The sequence below is a fragment of the Adiantum capillus-veneris genome, chromosome 1 (genome assembly GCF_014529385.1).
Source record: "Adiantum capillus-veneris isolate H3 chromosome 1, ASM1452938v2, whole genome shotgun sequence".
In the NCBI taxonomy this organism is placed as follows: Eukaryota; Viridiplantae; Streptophyta; class Polypodiopsida; order Polypodiales; family Pteridaceae; genus Adiantum; species Adiantum capillus-veneris.
In genome coordinates, this window is record NC_140931.1 from 147,075,127 (window position 1) to 147,087,728 (window position 12,602).

A 12,602-nucleotide genomic window follows, 5' to 3' on the forward strand; every position below is an offset into this window, starting at 1 on the left:
AAAGGAAAGAATACTAACAATTTCCTGAGACCATTTGGGTATCATTTCAATATTGAAAAGATAAGCATCAGGTATGTCATCATCTACTCCTTCAGGAGCTTCCCCGTTTTGCAGCCTTGAAAGATGATCAGCCCGTAGATGTGTTTTACCCTTTTTGACTACCACTGTGAAGTCAAACTCTAGCAATATAATAAACCAGCGTACAATTTTCCCAGTATTGCATGGTTTATTTACCAGATACAAAAGAGCTTGATGATCTGTGAAGAACACAAATTTGTTTGCAATCAAATAATGCCGAAATTTCTTTACATCATAAATCATTCCTAACCCCTCTCTTTCAGTGGTTGTGTAGTTCTTTTTTGCACTATTTAGCTGTCGGCTTGCATAACAAACTGGGAAATCCATTGTTCCGTCTCCAGGTTGAGCCCGAATACTCCCAATTGCATATGCATATGCATCAATATGAACATGGAATATCTTTTCCCAATGTGGTGCTTTAAGTATAGGTGCTAATACAAGGTTTTCCTTAAGCTTTTGGAATGAAGTTTCACACTCCTCAGTCCAGTCGAAACTGACTAATAACAGAGTTTGTGCAATGACTGCATACATATATATGAATCTTTGATAATATCCGCAATGTCCCATGAAGGATTGTACTTGTTTGGCATTAGTAGGCCTAGGAAAGTCTACTATGACTCTGATTTTGTCTAGATCAGTGGTTATGCCATTTCTTGAGACAATATGTTCTAAGATGCGGCCTTGTCTAACCATAAAAATGCACTTTTTTGGGTTGAGACAGATTTGATATGTTCTGCATTTCTCAAATACCTTTTATAAATGGTCAATATGTTCTTCTCATAGAAGAGAGTGTACACAAAGATCATCTATATATATTTCTAAGAATATTCTCAGGTATTCTTTGAACGCATGAGTCATTAATCTTTGGAAGGTAGCTGGGGCATTGGTTAAGCCAAAAGGCATAACTCTATATGCATAACACCTCTTTAGCTCTAATTACACGCATAAAGGCTGCTACATGATCCCTAGGATCTCTGTTTTTTGTGTATTTCTTGTTTACCCATTTTTGCACCTGAGAAGGTCTAATTCTACGATGGTCTACAAATCTCATCATTGGTTCTCCTTGTCCCAATCTATATACCTCCTCTGGCCTTTGGTAGTGGGCGGGTTCCTCTCCCAGAGGTGCTCCTAAGCCATAATTTTTGACGGTTTTTGCAAGAGATGGTTCATCTCTTCGAACTCGTTCTATGGGTTGTCTTCCAAGCTCTGTTGACCCTTGAGTTTTTGGCTTACTCTCGCCTTGATACCGTGAATAGAGTGGTGGTTCTTGTAAATCCCTTAGCCCTCGTGCGGCTGGATAACCATCTCGATTTCGGTCTTGTTCTAATGTCGCACTCTGTCAAAGCCATGCCTGCAATGATGGTTGGGTTGTTGGTTGGTTTTGGTAGTTGAACGTCTGTTGTCAGTTAGAATGTGAGGTCACATCATACTCTTCTGAAAATGGATTTGTCAACTTGCTAGGGGTGTAGGTGACCCTTGGCACTTCTTCGGGGGCATATGCTGATGTCTCTGGAACTATTGCTTTTTCTACCTCCTCTGGGAGAATACGTTTGTATTCTCGCTCGTACCTATCAACAAAAATGATATCCTTCCCCATAGCAATTTCATAAGAGAATAAGTAAAGAACCTTGTCTTTGCTTAATTCGTTTGGGTAGGGGTCTTTGCATCAAAAATAAGAGACTAATCCCTCGCTATCATGCTTGTAAATTCCCACAATCTCATTATAGGTTGAGACCCTGGTTGTTTTTTTATCATACATAAAAAGAGCTCCGGGTCGATCAATGTTTGGAGGTGGTTCTTGAGTTTCTGAAACCATTTTTCCTTTTGCCACATTATCTCCATATCTATTGTAATCCTCAGGGTTACTAACTATCAGATAGTGGTTCACCTTTTCGTCTCAGAATTTATCTCCATCATCATAGAATTGAATTATCTCTAGTCTCTGAGCAGTCTTTCTTCTATACAAATACACTTGCATCCTCGATAGTCAGAATAAACTAGGGCTCCCCTAGAGTTTGTTCCTTCTAAGAAGATTATTGCGAACTTGGAATCGTTCAAAGGATTTTGGGAGGTGCTTCCTCCTAGCATGGGTCCTTCATTAGAGAAACCTCCTGGCTGTTGACTACCCATCATGAAGAAGGACTTATCGGATGAAGTATCAATATCACTACCCTCCTCAATAATCGGTGCTAGTGGATCTAGCCTTGCCTGAGCTACACTCTCCTTGATGGACACTAAGCTACCCTGATCACCTGCCACTTTTTGATCTCTAGGAATGTGTCTTCCTGATCTTAAATTCATCAAACTTTAGCAATGCAATTTATCACAATTCCAACCACTCACCTGGCAAAGGATCAGTTTCCGTCCAACTTCTTGCCTTGCAGCTGAATATACCTGTACACAAGCGTTTAATTTCGGCAATTGAATCAAAGCATTTAACCACTAGAGGTGGTCTTGGTAATGATTGGTATTTTATACACTTTGGATGTTCTTGATTAGGTTTACTAATCTGGAACTGTACTTCCCCTGGATGTTGGTCAATTTACATTGAAAGTCTTAATTCCGTCTTTGCTCCGCCAAAAGGTCAAACAAGGTCCAATTTCACTTCTGAAAGAAGTTCTAGAACTCTTAAGTCAACCGGAACATCACCCTATTTTCTCAGTCAGCTTTTCTCTTTACTAAGCCCCTGTAGACATCCTATGTGTAGGATGTCTATCTGCTCTGTTTTGCCTGGATTTTGCACTATAGATTCCCCTTGATGTGTTGAGTCCACAATTGTTTTTACTTTTTGATTTGGACACCTATAAGCTGGTCAATTGATTAGAAATCTGTTCCAGCAGCCTGATGTTGGTCTGACCAGTCAAATCAACTCCAATTTGGACCAAAATTGACTAGGAAGCTTGCCTCAGGCTATACAAAACCCTTCTATGCCTACAGTCAGTTTCTGGCTACTATTTCATGCATTAGAAATTCTACGTGTAGCATGTCTAACTGCTCAAAATGGCTTCAAATTCAAACCATAGACTCCTCCTAAGGTGCTTGTCACTTTGGTATGCTCAAAGCTGGGTTGGGAGTGATAAATCACACAGAACACATCCTACGTGTAGGATGTCTATATGGTCTGTTTGACCCCAAACTTGAGCCACAGTTTCCCCTTGATGTCAGAAACCCAGTGCTATGCTTAGATTTTGGTTTGGATTTCAAAAGACCCCAACTTTAGCTATGCTAACCTTTTTCAGTCAAAAATGCTAAAGTCTCCTTAAAACCCAATTTTCTCACCCAATTGAGATGAAACCTTTCTTAGGCACTCATTAAATCATGCTGATCATGCTCATGTAGCCATCCTATGGTTTTGGTCTTAAAATAATGCCTTGGCACAATTTGGGTAGGATGTGTGACAATTTTCTTTCTATCTGGCCTTATCCTGTCAAGATATGGTCAAACTTCCACTTTCCAGGTGAAAATAGGGTAAAACCTACCTTCTAAACACACTGGTCAAGTCAGAATTTCAAAATTTCCACCAAATCACCCTGTAGACATCCTACGCGTAGGATGTCTGCTGGCTTAAAATTTAATTTTTTCCTGAAAGAAGTACTCCTGATGCTCTGCAGCTCTCTCAGAAACACTCACTGAAACTTTTGAACTTCACTTCAGCTTTTAAACACTCTTTTTCGTCTTTTACAACCTTGTGATGAGCCTAACAACAAATATAACATGCATGAAGTGCTCCATATCATAAATCATGATGTCCTACTTACCCTACTCCTACTCATCATGTGAGATGGTGATATTGGTGTCTCGGTTGCTTCCTGGCCTCTCCGGACCCTCCTTCCACCGCCTCTACCACTCCAACTCCTCCTCTCTATACCACAACTCAACTAATACCTAAAACTATCTACGTCTTCCTAAGTCTACCTAAGTCGAAGGATCTAGGCTAGACACTCGCTCCCTAGACTCCTCCTAAGACCTAGAGAGTCCTCCACCCTCTAATCCTATCTAAATGTAAAACGAGACTCTGGCAAGCCAGAGAATCCCTATCCTCAAGGACTAGTCTCGGTCATCTACCTAGGGTTTTCGTCCCCGGCAGCGGTGCCATGTTTGCGGATACGCCGTAACGGACGTCAGCACAACGAGAACTCACCTAACAAGATTTTTCAGCTAAGGACGAAGCTCGACCCACGCATGGAAGCAGCATAGGGTGTCAACCTACACTCGACCGACTCTCGACTACTTCCTACAGAGGTCTCTACCCAATGTCTAAGCTACAGCCTTCAGGAGTACATAAGAGGAGATTTCCTACAACGCTTTAAAGAGCCAAATACCCATCAAACGTTCTCGAAACGCCACAAAACTTGAAGGAGACCCTATTAACACCAATAGGTCGCTCTCCCTAAGGTCTATGAACCAAAACCCCTACCCTAAACACCTGGTGCAAAATTACGTAGGATGTCTGGTCGAAATTTTCAGGTCGTTCTTTCTGAAAACTAAAGTGCCTAATGTGTAGCTCTACTCAATGCAAACGCGTGGATATGCTGAAATGCGAAAACAGACAACGTATGCTCACCGAATCACTAGATGTAGCTCATGGGTCGAGTTCGCAAAACCAGACCGTACACCCGTAATGTAGGTGTTGGCGCGTAGCTCTCGTCGGGGACAACACGCTGCACTTCTCCACACTCGATTACGACCACTGGTGCGTGCGTAGCATCAAGATGAAAGTCTCACTCTCTCTCATACACAGAGTACGCTCACTCACAAAGACATAACTTTTTTAAAATGACACAAGTTTTTTTTCATTAAGGTCAAAAGTGGTATAAATACCTTACAATCTCAAACCCTAATGTTTCAATTTACCCATCTACTCAATCTAAATGTCAAAATTGGGATACAATCTAGAAGCTTCTGCAAGCCCCACTATTTACAAAGGTAAAATGACAGTTTTTCTTAATTAAAGAATGATTACAAAAATAATATCCTGCCGAGCAATCACTCTCCGTTGGGTGTGTCCAACCGCTAACAGAGGTTGATCTACTAATGTAGCTAGGTGAACGTGAGATTAGGAGTAAGCGAAAGCGAGCACCAGTGATTTTCAACCATCCGACATTCTCATTGACTCTGCACTCCCTCTTTGTCTCTTTCTCTATGTGTGTGTGTGTGTGTGTGTGTGTGAGAGAGAGAGAGAGAGAGAGAGAGAGAGAGAGAGAGAGAGAGAGAGAGAGAGAGAGAGAGAGAGAGAGAAGTGCAAACTTGTAGACCTTATGTAATGAGAGAAAAAATTGTAGCTTGTTGGGGGGGACCAATCCTAATCAAATTTCACAATATTTAAGGTCAAATATACTTGCAAGTAGGAAATTGGAGCAGTCTCATCATCATCATCACCCCCCCCCCCCCCCCCCCCCCCAATAAACTCAAATGTAGTAGGAGATCCATGTTTTTGGAGCATGAATTTTCATACCAAAAAATCATTCTTTAAAAGTGATACCCCACTCTTCATCATCATCTCCTAATGCTTTGATGATAAATGATGGTATGAGAGAGTGATAGTGAATCATGATAGCTTTAATCATGCTATGGAGAAGATTGAAGAGATTAAACAACGAGATTAAACATTGAAGTTATGATAAGTATAACAATCTAATTTACCACTTTGCCATCAATTGCTAAAGCATGTTAATCTTTGAGAGATGGTTACTGAACTCACCTATCGATGCTTGAGCCTATCTCCCTATCCTCACTTTGCACCTTAGCAACGATTCAGCAAAGCTTCCGCTCCCTTTGATACGAGACATGGCATTGGAGCATTTTGAAAGCGTTCTCCATTGTTTCATACTATGCCTCTTAAAAGCTCGATAGGCTTATCTTCATACCCTACCTGAGTACTCTACTTTTATCACATTCAGGTTTTCTTTCCTTACATTTCAAGCCTCCCACCTACTTTGTCACCCTCATCTCCATAATCCTCCAGCATAAAGAGTCATTAACAAACTTAGCATAGAGCATGTTTGATTTGATCCCATAGGCCAGGAGGCAAAGGGGTCCAGTGAGAGTTTAGTTGCATTTATTAATTACCTAAAGCTCTCACAAAAGGGGAAAGGGGGACACATGTCAAAAGGCTATCACTTATGCTGCTTAATTTCCATTGTCTAGGCTTGGGGAGGTCCAATAGGGCTGTAGCATGAGCATTCAGCAAGGGGGGTCGATCAAGAGAGAGAGGGGGCTGATTTTTGCAAGGCATTATCACACACACACTCACACAATCTCATGTGTGAAGCAAAGAAGACTCTCTCTCTCAAGCTTTAATGGAAAGCTTATCATCTACTCCAAGCTTTAATGGAAAGCTTATCACCTACTCCAAGCTTGTAAGAAGGGATGCCTACACCAACAACTCTTGGCTTTGTGATGCAAATCCAACCAAGAGCCAAGCTTCAATGCATGCTCATCTTCTCGACCATGCTAATTACTAAGCTAAGCTATGCTAATATGAGTGATTATGTGAGGAGATGTACATCTTTCTCGTAATAATACTCCTTCTTCGTCTCGATCTACTCTCATACCCGGTAGCTCTCACCATCTTTGAAGGTGTGTGAGGTCTTGGGTCTGAGATCGTGAGGGAATTGATGTTGTGTTTGATAAGTGTTTTTCTTAGTTCATGAAGTTTCCATCTTCATTGCACTAACTAGTATTGAAAGAACAGAAAAAATTGTATTGTAAAATGTCTCTCTTGATGGGAGAAACCATAATACAAAGCCTCTTGGAGGGGGAACTGGCTCCATGCAAACCCGGTCCTCAAGTGTTGTCAATTGCTTAATTTCTCTCTCTTTTGAAGTATTGTTCATGCTACCTAACTAGGTGTTATGCTTTTTATTGCTCTCTCCACCCAAGCACTCTTGTTATTCTCATTAGGAAGCTATTCTAATGAAATGCTCACTATGTTCATGCTATTTTCCGCTACACACAAGTTACTAGACCATTAAATGCTACATTGGTATCAGAGCACAAGGTTTTCTCTTTTCTTGCTCAAGAAGGGAGGTCCTCAAGCTAGCTATAAATGACTGGTAGTATTAATTGCATGTGAGTAAGTAGAATAGGAAATTTTCAGCCTTGCAGTGCGCCTGGCTTTGTGCAGTTAACGAGGCATCACCGTCGAGAGATATGGTCTTAATTGTGGAGTCCTACAGGGCTTGCCTACAGCTTAACCACTATTGAGCTATTAGAAGCTTGACAGGAGCTGGTGCTCCTCTCTTCTATTCCTTGCAATTAATGGTATTCGAGCCACGAGTACAATAGCTTGAGTGCTTTTTCTAAAGGGGTAAAGAGGAGTAGCAACTAGGGCTTGAAGTGCCAAAGTACACCTAAAAAGTTTACACCTAAAAGTTGTTAGAATGGCTGGCAATAGTAAAGAGAGTGAAATTAATGTTGATAACCTTGATTTTGCTAATGCACAAGCTACTAATGATGCCCCAATGCTTGTTAACTATCTTGTTTCTAGGCGTCAACAAGCCATGGGCAATCCATCCCTCCAAAGTGAAGTGCAACGGCAGCTTTGTGCTCAAGGGATTCTCCAAGTTCCCCACCATGACGAGAGAGCACCTAGGAAGCCTCCTTGCAAGACTTCCAAAAGAGGTCTCTCTCCGATTCAGGAAGAAGAAGAGGATCCCTATGAAGGGCTTAGAAATTTGCTCCTTTATGACGCATCTCCTTCTCAAAGGAGAACTCAAGAGCCTTCAATGAAGGAACGAGAAAGAAGTGAGTCTCTCACCACCTCGGTGGAGATGGCTCCACGAAGACGGCGGGCTAAACGCTCTCCATCGCCTCCAAAATAGAGAAGACCATCACATACTTCTCCACACCATACTTCAAAGAGGGATGAAAAAAAGCAAGAGAAGAAAAAGGCGAGAAAGAGGACACCCTCTTCTCCATCTTCCTCATCCTCTTCCTCTTATGAAAGTGATGGTGAAGACAACGAAGATCAAGGCAAGAAAAAGGCAAGAAAGAGGTCACCCTCTTCTCCATCTTCCTCAAATTCTTCATCTTCTGAAGAAAGTGATGGTGCAACCTTGAACCATCAAAAAGAAGAGGCCATAGGAAATCCTATGCCACGTGGAAGAGATCATCCAAGCTTAAGAAGTTCAAAGATGGAGGGAAGAGCATCTCTTTCCTTACCTACGATGGCACTTTTGGTGCTACGGACAAAGTCTTGGCCTTTATCCAACAATTCAATGCGGCGTTTGGAGATGAGGGCTTCACGGAGTCCTCTAAGCTACGCCATGTAACTATGCACTTTCAAAAGTCTGCCAGGAAATGGTGGTCTAGCCTACGGGCCAACAATGAAGCTCCACGAACATGGAAAGCTTTAAGAGTTTGCATTATGAAGTAGTTTTTGGCCATCGATGCCAAAGACAAAGTACTCACCGAATGGCGAAGCTTAAAGCTCTCTCCTTACGAATCCATTCACAAATATGTAGACAAGTTTTGGGACCTACAACTCAAAGCCGCTGTCTTCAAAAAGTTGGATTTTGGAGAGCAAAAGCAACATGCGGGCTTAACTGAAGAAATGGTGGAGTATGTCAACTCCCAAAGGCCATGCACCATATCAGCGGTTATACAACATACTATGGTGGCCTCTCAAATGAATTTCCAAATGCGGGCTAAAAGAAATTCTAAGACCATGGAAAACCAGGGTTCCAATGAGCCTAAGGGGAAGGACAATGTCCAAAAGTCTCCTAAGGGCAACCCCAAACAAGCTAAAGAGAAGGGAGTTTATAAAGGCAAAAATAAAATCTCTCCTGAATAGCTTGAGCTTTATCGCAAGGATAACCACTGTTTCAAGTGCGGCGATCAAGGGCATGTGTACCACGCTTGTCCCCAAAAGAACACCTGCCATGAACCTCCTAGAGCTACCTTAGTCGAAATCCAAGAGGAGGAAATTCACCACAAAGGATCTCCTCTATGCTATGCTTGGGGAAAGGTAAGAGAACATGATGCTTTTATTCTCTTTGACCCTGGTTCTACTCACAATTTTATATCTATAGAGTTGGCCACCAAGCTAGGCATACAATCTACGAGATGGGAGATGTCCTACCCACAGACGGTTTTCAAGGGACAAGAAGCTTCAGTCACTCCCTTAATCGGGAAATTGAGGCTCCATGTCCAAATCTATGTGGACAAAGAGGACTTCTTTATCTCTCCTCTCAAGCATGAGGATGTAATCCTAGGGGCACCATGGTTTGATCGCATGGCTGCCAATGTTAAATTCCCTGAAAGGAGAATGTCCTTTAAGTTCAGGGAAAAATATATGTATATAGATGCTAAGGAAGTGGGTAACACTATACCCATTGTACATACACAAGCTTTCAACAAGTCAATAAAGAGCTCTATTTCCATGTACATGATTTTTGTTAAAGATTCTCAAAATGAACCTAATGTTTTAGCAAAAGAAAATATACACAATCAAAAGGAATCAGAGTTATCCAATTTTCTTAAGGGGTTTCAGGATGTCTTTATTGGTGACATCCCTTGTGAGCTACCTCCTAAATGAGGTAACGATGACCATGCAATTGAACTTCTTCCAGGAAGTTCGCCGCATAACAAACCTCCTTATAGAGTTTCTCAATCTCAACAAGAGGAGATTATGCGGCAAGTGCACGAGCTAGTTGAGAAGGGCATGGTTAGGCCTAGCTCATCTCCATTTTGTTCTCTTGTGCTACTAGTGCAAAAGAAAGACGACACATATCATATGTGTGTCGACTATAGAGCACTAAATAGGATCACTATCAAAAATAGGTTTTCCATTCCACGGGTAGAAGAACTATTTGATAAGCTACAAGGGCCCACCTACTTCAGTAGGATTGACCTAAAAAGTGGCTATCACCAAATAAGGATAGTTGATCAAGACATTGTAAAGACCGCATTTCGCACTACGTTTGGTCTTTACGAATACATTGTCATGCCTTTGGGCTTGACCAATGCACCAGCCACATTCAACCGCTTGATGGAGAAGCTATTTAGGCCTCATCAAACCTTTACTGGAGTGTTCTTTGATGATATCATCATCTAATCTAATTCATTAGACGAACACAAGCAACATCTCCAGCTGCTAAGAGAGAATAAACTTTATGTTAATCGAAAGAAAAGTGATTTTTTCTTACAAGAGATTCAGTATGTAGGTCACATTATCTCTCAAGATGGCATCCAAATGGATCCATCAAAGTTAGAGGTAATAAAAGGATGGCCTAAACCAAGGAATCTTCATGAATTAAGAAGCTTTATAGGTATGTGTGCATACTATAGACGCTTCATAGAAAAGTTCTCACTAATAGCAGGACCATTACATGACCTAACAAAGAAAAACGTTAGGTACACATGGTCTGCCAAGGAGAGCAATGATTTTGAAAAGCTTAAAGAAAAGCTTATCTCTCAACCTGTGCTTACACTACCGGATTTATCAAAGCCATTTGAGGTCCAATGTGATGCTTGTGGTGATTGTGTTGGAGCTGTTTTGCTTCAAGAAGGGCATGCCATAGGGTATGAAAGTCGAAGCGCTTCATAGAAAAGTTCTCACAAATAGGGACCATTACATGAACCTAACAAAAGAAAACGTTAGGTATCCCATGGTTGCTAAGGAGACAATGATTTTGAAAAGCTTAAAGAAAAGCTTATCTCTCAACCTGTGCTTACACTACCGGATTTATCAAAGCCATTTGAGGTCCAATGTGATGCTTGTGGTGATTGTGTTGGAGCTGTTTTGCTTCAAGAAGGGTGCCATAGGGTATGAAGTCGAAGGCTCAACCTGTTGAGCAAGACTAGGCATATATGAAAAGGAACTCCTTGCAGTTCTACATGCCTTAGACTCATGGAAGCACTATTTATTGGGGACTCCTTTCATTCTGCGAAGGATCACCAAAGTCTTAAGTACTTCATGACACAGACCAAGATCTCGCAAAAAATGAGGTCTGCAAATTTCCTTTTGCAATTTCATTTTCATATTGCCCACATTGCTGGCAAGCATAATCAAGTAGCCAATGCACTCTCAAGACGCCGAGAGTGAATGCGGTTTCCATAGCAACTCACCAATGATCTATCTTCTATTATAGATGAGTATGCTATTGATCCCGATTTTAGAGATGTGATTTCAGCCCTTGCACTAGGGAAGAAAGAGGAACCATTTACTTTACAAGATGGTTATCTTCTCTACGGCAATAGACTGTGTTACTAGCACACTACGTGAGAAAGTAAGGTATGAATCTCATGCTCCTCCTTATGTAGGGCATAGAGGGATTCATTCTACCCTAGAGGGGATTGAAACATATTTCTATTGGCCTGCCATGAAAGCAAAAATACAAGAGTATGTTTCTAAACGTGTGGTATGCCAAAAGACGAAGTTTGATAGATGGAAGCAACTTGGATTGCTTCAACCTTTGCCAATCCCTAAGTCACCATGGGAAAGCATATCCATGGATTTTATCTTTGGATTGCCTAAGTCTATCCATGGGAATACGGGAACATGGACGATAGTAGACAGGTACAATAAACAAGCTCATTTTATACCTATCAAAAAGACTATCAAAGCCCATCAAATGGCAACCCTCTTCATTTCACAAATCTTCAAGTACCATGGCTTGCCAATGTCCATAGGGTCGGATAGAGATCCTAGAATGACCTCTAATTTCTGGAAGGGTCTCTTTGAGAATTTAGGAACAAGGCTAAACTTCTCTTCGGCCTATCACCGGCAAACGGATGGCCAAAGTGAAATAGATAACCTAACAATTCTCGATCTACTAAAAACCTATGTAATGGAAGTAGATCAAAGATCCCAATGGGAGAAGTACTTACCCTTAGTAGAGTATGCCTACAATAACACTGTACATTCTTCCACAGAAAAATCACCTTTTGAGGTAATTGAGGGAAGATAAAAAAGTCCCTTGCTACTTAAGGTACATGGGAAGATCTTCTCTGCAAATGAGTATAGCCGAGACCTACAAGAATCTTTCCAAAAGATTAAAGATGCTATCTCTATCTCACAGCAAAGGCAAAAGGCTGCTCTGACAAGCACAAAAGAGCCCAAGCCTTTAAAGAAAATGATTGGGTCTTACTCAAATTTCCCAAGGCTTGATTAAGGCACACGACAGGCAAGAATCCTAAGGGACACCAAAAGTACTATGCTAAGTTAGCAAAAAGGTACTATGGTCCCTTCCAAATTCTTAGGCCAATCAATGAGATGGCCTATCAACTCAAGTTGCCCAACCATTGGCTCATACACAATGCTTTCCATGTGAGCCTATTAAAGCCTTACAAAGGAGAGCCACCTCAAGAACCAACTATTAAAGACCCACCGGAGATCGAGGACCAAGAAGAGGTGCTGTAGCCCGAGTCGATTCTCCGACATGAAGACAAGGTACTAAGAGGTGGTCTTGATAACCTAAACCTTGTCAATGCTTCCCTAGAGTAAGAAAATCTAAAAATGTTTAAATGAACAAAGTTTTTGTCTTATAAGACTCTCTTTTTCTTTATTGTGCACAAAAATG